This window comes from Saccoglossus kowalevskii, chromosome 17 (genome assembly GCF_978046115.1).
Source record: "Saccoglossus kowalevskii chromosome 17, keSacKowa6.1, whole genome shotgun sequence".
Classification (NCBI taxonomy): Eukaryota; Metazoa; Hemichordata; class Enteropneusta; family Harrimaniidae; genus Saccoglossus; species Saccoglossus kowalevskii.
Genome location: NC_140657.1, coordinates 12,809,247 through 12,819,569, shown reverse-complemented (window position 1 = coordinate 12,819,569; position 10,323 = coordinate 12,809,247). Strand labels below are relative to the sequence as shown.

At 33.9% G+C, this 10,323-nt stretch overlaps 1 long non-coding RNA gene across 1 annotated transcript; it reads left to right on the top strand.

Annotated features, from left to right (window-relative positions):
• The first annotated feature begins 1,160 nt into the window (after positions 1-1,160).
• On the top strand, positions 1,161-9,914 carry LOC146732647 (uncharacterized). The gene is made up of 2 exons (XR_014926770.1): positions 1,161-1,280; positions 9,356-9,914. It is a non-coding gene; the product is annotated as an uncharacterized LOC146732647 (long non-coding RNA).
• The last annotated feature ends 409 nt before the right edge of the window (positions 9,915-10,323 follow it).

Here is a 10,323-nt window from a genome sequence, read left to right as displayed (position 1 = left end):
AAATACTTGTTCACACATTTATTCTCTCAATTTAACAACTTGGAATGGTGTAAAATTATTAAATGAGAGTTGTCTACACCAAAATAAGTCTCAAATATTTGTCCGCACATTTATTCTCTCAATTTAACAATTTTTAATTGGTGGAAGTAAATTAAACATGACTTTTCTACACCAAAATAAGTATTAAATACTTGTCCACACATTTATTCTCTCAATTTAACAACTTGTAATGGTGTAAAATAATTAAACGAGAGTTGTGTACACCAAAATAAATCTCAAATATTTGTCCACACATTTATTGTCACAATTTAACCACTTGTTAATAGTGTAAATTACTTAAACGCGACTTGTTTAATCAGTTGACATCAATGCAACTTACCCGCAGACAGTGCACAACAGAGTATCATTATTGAGCAATTATTAACAGGAACGTGTCTTGGCATTAGGGTTAGGGTCGGGTCAGGTATGGGCAACGCAAATGGCAAACACCCAAATGGCAAGATGTACACTAACGGGTTATGGCATGCATATAGTTTACACAAGTAACAATTGTAACTCAAGAATAGAAATATGTTGTATTTCTATATATATACACACTATATAGTCATATCAAATGCAAACACATCCAGCCAATCCATTGTGGTCTTGTGGTTTAGTTGTCTACACAGTGGTACAGTGGACAAGACAGTGCGCTGGAAACTCAAAGATTGCAAGTTGAAATCACGGACAGGACACTCTTACAAGACAAGATATGAAAGACGTTAAAAACATAAACAGCAGCTTCTGTATATCAAGAACTCAAGTCAGAAGAACGGAACACAAGAATACTACCTCACATGGAAGCCAGTCGAAGTCGACAAAGTACGAACACAGTTGACAGCTGTAGGTCACGTGTGTTAAGCCACTATTTTGGTATTTGCCACTATTTTGGTACCCGCGAAAATTAAAACCAACGTCCTCTTGCTCTTTGTTATTATTTTTCTTCACAAGTCAATAAATCTCATAATTCTGAATAATTCTGGACAGTTTGTGTATAATTTGGAGTAATTTGTTATGTTTAATTTAAGTTTTCTTTACTTGCGCATCTTTTCAGACCGAATTGTCATCTTTTTGACGCAGACACAGTGACGCTAACTTAGGGGGTATTACAATCGGCTGTTCTAACAGCCATATCGCGGAGCTCAATTCAACTGTCGTACTTTTAAAAATCAATTGCATAGCATATCCGTCGCCGATTGAAATGGTGTTAGTGCATCGAAACTGTTCGGCGAAGCTGCTAGGTAAGTATATGACGATTCAATACTAATATTGATATTTACTAGCTAGCTATCGCACTATGACTTGTTTAGTGTGCCTGCTCAGACTGCTGCGGCGTCTCGAGTCGTCCTTTTGATTCTATCATCATCATCATGTTGTGTTCAATTCCAATTTCGAATGTGCATCGATTTCTCAAAACAGTAATTTATAGACATGTATATAGTTCATCTGATCCAGAAAGTGATAGTTTAAACTTCATGTACATGTCCAGCTTGAATTTAAATAATCTATATGCGGACGTTGAGCAGACGGACAACAACAGAGCCACCGAGCGATATGCTATTTTTCCGTTTTGTGTTTCTTCCATTTGAGATGCATTTCTGTAAAATATTCCGTATATGATGACAGAATTCGCTGGTGTTGTCAAGTTGTAGCATCCATTCTGGAAATTTTTATATTTTAGCAGCTATTTATTTTCTTGAAATTAAAATGTTTTAATACGCAAGATTTAAGTAATTAATGAGGTCTTGATATTAGTAATTTATACCCATATTTTTTCTCTATAACATGACGAGATAGAACAATTTGTATAATATATTATACTCTTGCGTAAATGACAAAGGTGTGTCAATAGTCAATAAAACAGCTAGCTGCGGTTCCGTAGCTCTTTGGTGCGACCTACAATCGAATTTCGCCCTAACAATTTCATTTGGACGTCTTTTTTTTAATTTTGTAGTTGTACGTCGAACATAGAGCTACGGGATCTATCACAGTTTAATAACAGAAATCTGGCATACATAAATTAAATCGCTTTTGCTTTCGATTAATATGGTGTGACGTACCTTTATTGTGAATTGATTGCTGGATGAATAACATACAAACTTTTGTTTGCAATTTGTGTTTATAAATAAGCAATAATTTGTGATATTTTACAATTACCGCGGAAACCAAGCAAATTACGAGAAAACGGCAGCCATTGACATCCCACACTCCCTAGCACAGAATAAATGTAATCTCATTTGGCGGTCATGTGATACAGTGGTGGAAGAATAAAACTCACTCTTCCCGTTATTCTAATTGTTCCAAGAAAGCAATCACATACAGTATTTATAATTGTATGATTTTTGTTTAATAATAGAAACTAGTTGCATAAACGCAATTTATCTACTGATTTCGGTCACGTGGTACAAAATTATAGGTCTCGCGTAATTTGCTATAAACTCTGGAATACAAAATGGCGTCTTTCGTCTTGTTATTTTTCTGCGACTCGGTGTACAGTAAATAAAGTCAATTATTTATGACCACCGTCATCATTTCACAGCGCAAATAGGTTCTGGTCATTGTTTGGAAGTAAATAAACATAGTGAGTACTTTCGAAGGTCTTAAAATGTGATTTTCGCGACGACCAAATTTGGCATGTGGATTTTAACCGGGCCGGCCAGACTCAGTCACGTAAATAATGCGGTCGGCAACATAGGGCTATGATTCCACAGCTACAGTATAAAACAGCCTAGGCAATACTATAGTCATTTAGAAAAGACATACAATTTGTTATTAATCTCATTATACACTTGTTATTAATCTCACTAATAACAACCATTCATGGTTATTTCAATTTTTGTATTACATTTTAATTTGTTTAGTAAGTTTTACAATACAAAAACCATCTTTATTATTGCTGCATTGTGGATATAAATGTAGCTCCAGAATGTGAGTAACCACTTGGAATTCCTACTGAATTTTGGGACGCCATGAATTCACAGAAATGCTTTCTTAATTTCATTTCCAAATACTTGCTGTGATAGATGAATGTTTAAACAATCATTTATACATGTTCCATAAGTGAATAAATAATATTACTAAAAAAATCCTTTGAAAATCAAAAGTTTACCATTCAATCTATTTGTATCTAACGACGTTGTCCTGACTCACTGCACTAATGATCAATGGGATAATGGCTTCCTATAGAGAAGAAATGTGTTAACTCAATATTGGATTTTGCAAAGAATTGTGGAATTGAAAATTGAACTGAACAATATAACCATCAAATTTTTAAAAATAACTTGCACGTTGCTTGAAAACAGGAGAGGTAAAAAGCTTATTTTAACGGAGGGCTCTATGGAAAAGATGTGAGCCCCCCAAATGCCATCTACAGTTCAATTTTCTATCTCACAACTTTTTGCAAAATCAAATATGGAGTTAACACAGTTCTTCCCTATACATGTATATAACACATTTCTTCCCTATACATGTACATGTATAACTAAAACTGGATATTATGAATCACTGTCTTAACTATGAAACAAATAATAAGGTATAATTATTCCCTTAGAACCTAACCTGACTCACTGCACTAACAACCAATAAGACATTTGTTACTCATAATTAGGACTAGGTATTATTATTATTTTTAATAATTTTTTTGTGCCAGGCAACAGTTCCGGACATTAAATTTCACTGTTGACTCTCCTGACTTTTTTTATGTGCAAATTGCAAGTGCTGACACATAGTGCATTTTTGCCACAGAAGTCATATTCAAGTTTGGGACTACATGACAGGACTGTGCGGCCATTTTCCTATCAAATGGCAACTTAATGCACTATCCGACCTTAATCAAAGTTCCCCCAAAGTCGCATTCGTTAGTGAATAAATCTTGGCCAGTGGAATTGGGCTTTCCGTGTTCAGCCTTAGTAGGATTTGAACTTGGGTCTACAAATCATGAGTCTGATGCGACAACCACTACGGTATACTACCAGTGACCGATAGGACTAGGTATTATTACCTGGTAATCGAAGACGACCTAACCCGACTCACTGCACTAACTATAAAACTAATAATAAGGTATTATTATTCCCCTAGAACCTAACCTGACTCACTGCACTAACAACAAATTGGACATTTTTACCTACATGTATAACAACAGTGTTCTCTCCACACCTCTAAAGCGTAATGGTACAGTGATGTGACCCTGTGAGATGTTCTTTCAAGGGTGTGGCCCCTCTAAATCCAAATCAAATACTAGAATATTAATAATTTGCCCATTGCACGTAACAGCAACAATGTGACAAAACAAGTCTCACAAATCACAAATACTGCACATGTCCGGAAAATATACTGATTTGGTACACTGCTATTATTTGCAGTTTGTACTTTAATTCAAAAAAAAAACAAGTGAAATTAGGTCCCATTGAAAATAAAACTGTACATAAATCGAAGCAAAAATTATTCAACTGCAGGCATCGCCAAAGAAAAAAAACTGACTGGCAACACTGTTGTTTGGAGGTGTCAATCTGCCCAACGATTGTGTGTCTCGGCTACGCTGGTGGCTCATGCTTTGCCAAATTTTGCCGAATGGCGAGTTGAGTTTTAAGTTGATTTGCCAAATAATATATTTTATAGCCAAAATTGACCATATTTTAGGAAAGTAATGATTATTTGAATGTATAAACCATCTTTATAGTAATGTTCTTGAATGTATAATAAAGAAAAATGAACGACTTTTACCATAATATTTTTTCTGATAGTTAGTCGATTTTTCTAGGATAGTTGACGTCGCCATGTCTACAACAGAGCTGGTATTATGTTACTGTATTTTGCCAATCATGTATTAAAAAACTCTTGAAAATATGATACATCAGGGCAAAATGTAAGATAAAATTGGAAACTTTGGTCTGACCTTTTGCATCACTTCCTGTTGAAACACCAACAAAGTCGTATGTTATCGCATGACTTTGTGGACATTTTTTTTTTATCATCCCCAGTTCTTTCTAAGATTAAAACTTTAACTCGAGACACACGTTAGATCAAAAGAAATACCTGGATTGCCAGTCTGTTTATTAGTGGTTCTAAGATAATCGCCAATGAATCATTTTCAGGAATTTTTTTAAACAAGAAACAGGGGTGCATCGCCCTCATGCCATGGCCATGTGCCCCTTACCCTAGGGGACAGATTTTCTGGCAACCACAAAATTCTGAATGACAAGGGATCACAAGTGGCTTCAGTCTTCAACTTTGACCTGTCTGACAGAAATTTTGGTCCAAAGGAAGCCAGAGAATGCTCCACACCCTGATAGGGAAAACCCCATCTCCCCTACTTGATGGTGCCGCTGAATTGCAGTGCTCCCTCTTGCAGTTTTTTTAGCTCCGCTGTCGACTTTGTCGAGCGGAGCTTATCATATGAGTGATTGTCCGTCGTCGTCGTTGTCCGTGTCAATGTTTTACTTTTTCGACTTCTTCTTGGAAACTACAAGCCTGAATGCTTTGATACTTGGTGTATATGTACCTTGGGTAGACCTCTCTTAGGTTTGTTCATTTCATGTTGATATCTTCAATTCTCTAATTTTGGTGAATATTTTTGTCATTTTTGGTAAAAAGTGATATTTTCGACTTCTTGTTAAAAACCGCAAGTGCAATTGCTTTGATATTACATATATAGGTACTACATGTGGACCTCTCTCAGATTTGTTCATTTTGTAATTATATCTTTAATTCTCTAATTTTGGTGAATATTTTTGTAATTTTTGGTAAAAAGTGATATTTTCGACTTCTTGTTAAAAACCAATAGTTCAATTGCTTTGATATTACATATTTAGATACTACATGTAGACCTTTCTCAGATTTGTTCATTTCGTGATGATATCTTGGATTCTATAATTTTGGTGAATATTTTTGTCATATTTGGTAAAAAGTGATATCTTCGACTTCTTGTTAAAAACCGCAAGTGCAATTGCTTTGATATTACATATATAGGTACTACATGTGAACCTCTCTCAGAATTGTTCATTTTGTAATGATATCTTTCTCTAATTTTGGTGAATATTTTTATCATTTTTGGTAAAAAGTGATATTTTCGACTTCTTGTTAAAAACCGCAAGTCCAATTGCTTTGATACTACATATATAGGTACTACATGTAGACCTCTCTCAGATTTGTTCATTTTGTGATGATATCTTCAATTCTCTAATTTTGGTGAATATTTTTGTAATTTTTGGTAAAAAGTGATATTTTCGACTTCTTGTTAAAAACCAATAGTTCAATTGCTTTGATATTACATATTTAGATACTACATGTAGACCTTTCTCAGATTTGTTCATTTCGTGATGATATCTTGGATTCTATAATTTTGGTGAATATTTTTGTCATATTTGGTAAAAAGTGATATTTTCGACTTCTTGTTAAAAACCAAAAGTTCAATTGCTTTGATATTACATATATAGATACTACATGTAGACCTTTCTCAGATTTGTTCATTTCGTGATTATATCTTCAATTCTCTAATTTTGGTGAATATTTTAGTCATTTTTGGTAGAAAGTGATATTTTCGACTTCTTGTTAAAAACTGTAAGTCCGATTGCTTTGATACTATACATATTGTTCATTTTCTGATGATGTCTTCAGTTCTTTAATTGAAATGTGCATTTCTAACAGCGGAGCTATCTCAGCCGATAGGCTGCTTGTTCAAGAAAAAACCCTGATTTTAATTAACAAAACATTCTAAATTTGTTCAATGCAAGAATGTTACGGTTTAGCGAACAAAGTTAGGGTAATCATAGCATTACACATAAGGTATAGATCAATGAAAAATCGTTGACTTTAGTTTGAAATTTTGTCATTATTGATTTATTATTTTCATCCAATTTTGATAACTCGCAATCTCACAACAAAAAAATGTTTTCCCTAATGTCTCATGAACAGACAGTGACATGGGCACTAAAACTGACTGTACTTGTTAACACGAAATAATGATAAACAGTTATCTCCATGGATAACAATATATTTACTGACTGGCTATAACATATTAACTATTTCTATTGCTTTTTAGCTCCGCTGTCGACAAAGTCGACACAGCTAGGCATTAGTGGAATGGTGCATAGCAGACTGTCAAAACCTCAAATTCTCTAATTTTGGTGAATATTTTTGTCATTTTTGGTAAAAAGTGATATTTTTGACTTCTTGTTAAAAACCGCTATTCCGATTGCTTTGATATTACATATATAGGTACTATATGTGGATCTCTCTCAGATTTGTTCATTTCATAATGATATCTTAAATTCTCTAATTTTGGTGAATATTTTTGGTAAAAAGTGATATTTTTGACTTCTTGTTAAAAACCGCAAGTCCAATTGCTTTGATATTACATATATAGGTACTACACCTGGACCTCTCTCAGATTTGTTCATTTTGTGATGATATCTTTAATTCTCTAGTTTTGATGAATATTTTTGTAGTTTTTGGTAAAAAGTGATATTTTCGACTTCTTGTTGAAAACAGCAAGTCTGATTGCTTTGCTATTATATATATATATATAAGTACTACATATGGACCTCTCTCAGATTTGTTCATTTTGTGATGATATCTTTAATTTTCTGATTTTAGTCAATATTTTTGTAATTTTTGATAAAAGGTGATATTTTCGACTTCTTGTTAAAAACCGCAAGTCTGATTGCTTTGATACTATACATATATGTACCTCAGGTAAACCTCCCTCAGATTTGTTCATTTCATGATGATATCTTCAATTATCTAATTTTGATGAATATTTTTGTCATTTTTAGTAAAAAGTGATATTTTTGAATTCTTGTTGAAACAGCAAGTCCGATTGCTATACATACCATACATATTGTTCATTTTCTTATATGATATCCTCTGTTCTTTAATTGAAATGTGCCTTGCTAACAGCGGAGCTATCTCAGCCGATAGGCTGCTTGTTTTGCTGTTCTATTTCAAACTTTATTTGACTTGATAAATACATAAAAGACAATGGAGTAAAATGATATAAAATATCAGACTCTCTCGTCTTTAATTAATTGTAGATAGATTGTTAACTAATTTTATACTAACACAGTTATTGTATCACAATATTCAATGAGAAAATTATGCAAATTAGATACAGTGAACTTGGACTGGATTTTTTTAATCCTGAGGCCCTGACCTGAATCACTGCACTAACAAGCAATGAGACATTTGTTATCTATAACTAGAACTGGGTTTTACATGTATTAATTAATCCTGAGGCCATGGCCATAATCATTGCACTGATGACCAATGGGACACATAACTAGAACTGGGTATATTAGTTTCAGAGGACCTGACTTGACTCAGTGCACTAACTACCAACGGGTCATTTGTTATCTATAACCAGGACTGGGTATTATTATTCCCAGAGAACCTGACCTAAGTCACTGCACTAACTAGCAATGAAACTTTTGTTACTTATAACTAATACTGGGTATTATTAATCCCAGAGGACCTGACCTAACTCACTGTACTAACTAGCATTGGGACTTTTGTTACCTATATCTAGGACTGGGCATTATTATACCGAGGGAATCTGATCTGACTCACTGCATTAACTAGCATTGGGACTTTTGTTACCTATATCTAGGATCAGGCATTATTATACCCAGGGAACCTGACCTAACTCACTGCATTAACTAGCAATGGGACTTTTGTTACCTATATCTAGGACTGGGCATTATTATACACAGGGAACCTGACCTAACTCACTGCACTAACTATCAATGGGACTTTTGTTACCTATATCTAGGACTGGGCATTATTATACCCAGAGAACCTGACCTAACTCACTGCATTAACTAGCAATGGGACTTTTGTTACCTATATCTAGGACTAGACATTATTATACCCAGGGAACCTGACCTAACTCACTGCACTAACTAGCAATGGGACCTTTGTTACCTATATCTAGGACTGGACATTATTATACCCAGGGAACCTAACGTGACTCACTGCACTAACTTCATGTACAAATCAGACTTTTGTTACTTATACTAATACTGGGTATTATTAATCCCTGGGGCTCTGTTCTGGCATTTGTTAATGAGGACTGGGTATTATTAATCCCAGAGAACCTGACCTAACTCACTGCACTAATGACCAATGAGTCATTTGTTACCTATAATTAGGACTGGGTACTACCGGTATTAATATTAATTCCCTGACCTGACTCACTACACTAACTACTAATGGAAGACTTGTTACCAATAACCCTTAGGCCCTGTACTGGGATAAATTAGCATAACATACAAGCTTTGTATTTTGATAGATATTTTAACAATTTTTTTTTTTATTATTGTAGGAAACTTGGAAATACTATACAGAGAAATGAAAGAATATGGTATCAATGGCTTCAGTACCTGTAACAATGATTTATGACTTTTTAGTAATTGTATTTGTATACCACTTTTTCAGTTTTCTGATTATTTCATGACTGTATGGTGTATTTTGTTATAACATGATGATAATAACAAAAATATTATAAAACTGTATTACAAAGGTACCATACAGTATAACAACAAGAATTAAAGTGTGATTATAAATTTATACTTAATTTAGAAATAACGTTTCTCTTCTGGACCCTTGTCAGTGTTGGTCACTTTGTAGTAAAGCATGTGATCATGTCAGCATTATGCATATTGTCAACAATTATAATATTTGAACTCTCAATATTTTCCAAATGAGTGAGATGATAAGTAAGATGGTGCATTGTTTATTTTCAAGCATGCTATATATTAAATTGCTCAGTACTATGGAAAATTCTATAATATTTGAAATTGCAGTGTTAGATTCTTTAATTGAGCAAATAATATATTTTGTACACCTATGAGACAAAAATATATTATTTCTGATTCTTGCAATACCACATTGTGTTGTGTTTATATTCTACAAAATGTTTGCTTTAAAAATTTAAACTTGATTGAAGCATAAAGCTTTGATCTCTATGATTTATGTCTAATAATTTAAAAACAACTGTTCATGTGTAGCACAAATTAGGGGCTTACAGTTTGACCTAGGTTCATGGTGTACACTAATTGTGGTTGGCATGGTCACACTAATTTCCCAGCAGTGTAAAGGCAGATCACAACAAACTTGATATGAGCATCATACATAGTGGGTTGTTATGTCACATTGTTTTGTTCAAAAATGGGAACTGATTGGGATTGATCTTTGTGTGTGTGTGTGTGTGTACAAGCGTACATCTCCAGCTGCATCGTTAACATGCCAGGACTGCTAACATTCTAACTGTACACATGCATCAAACATCTT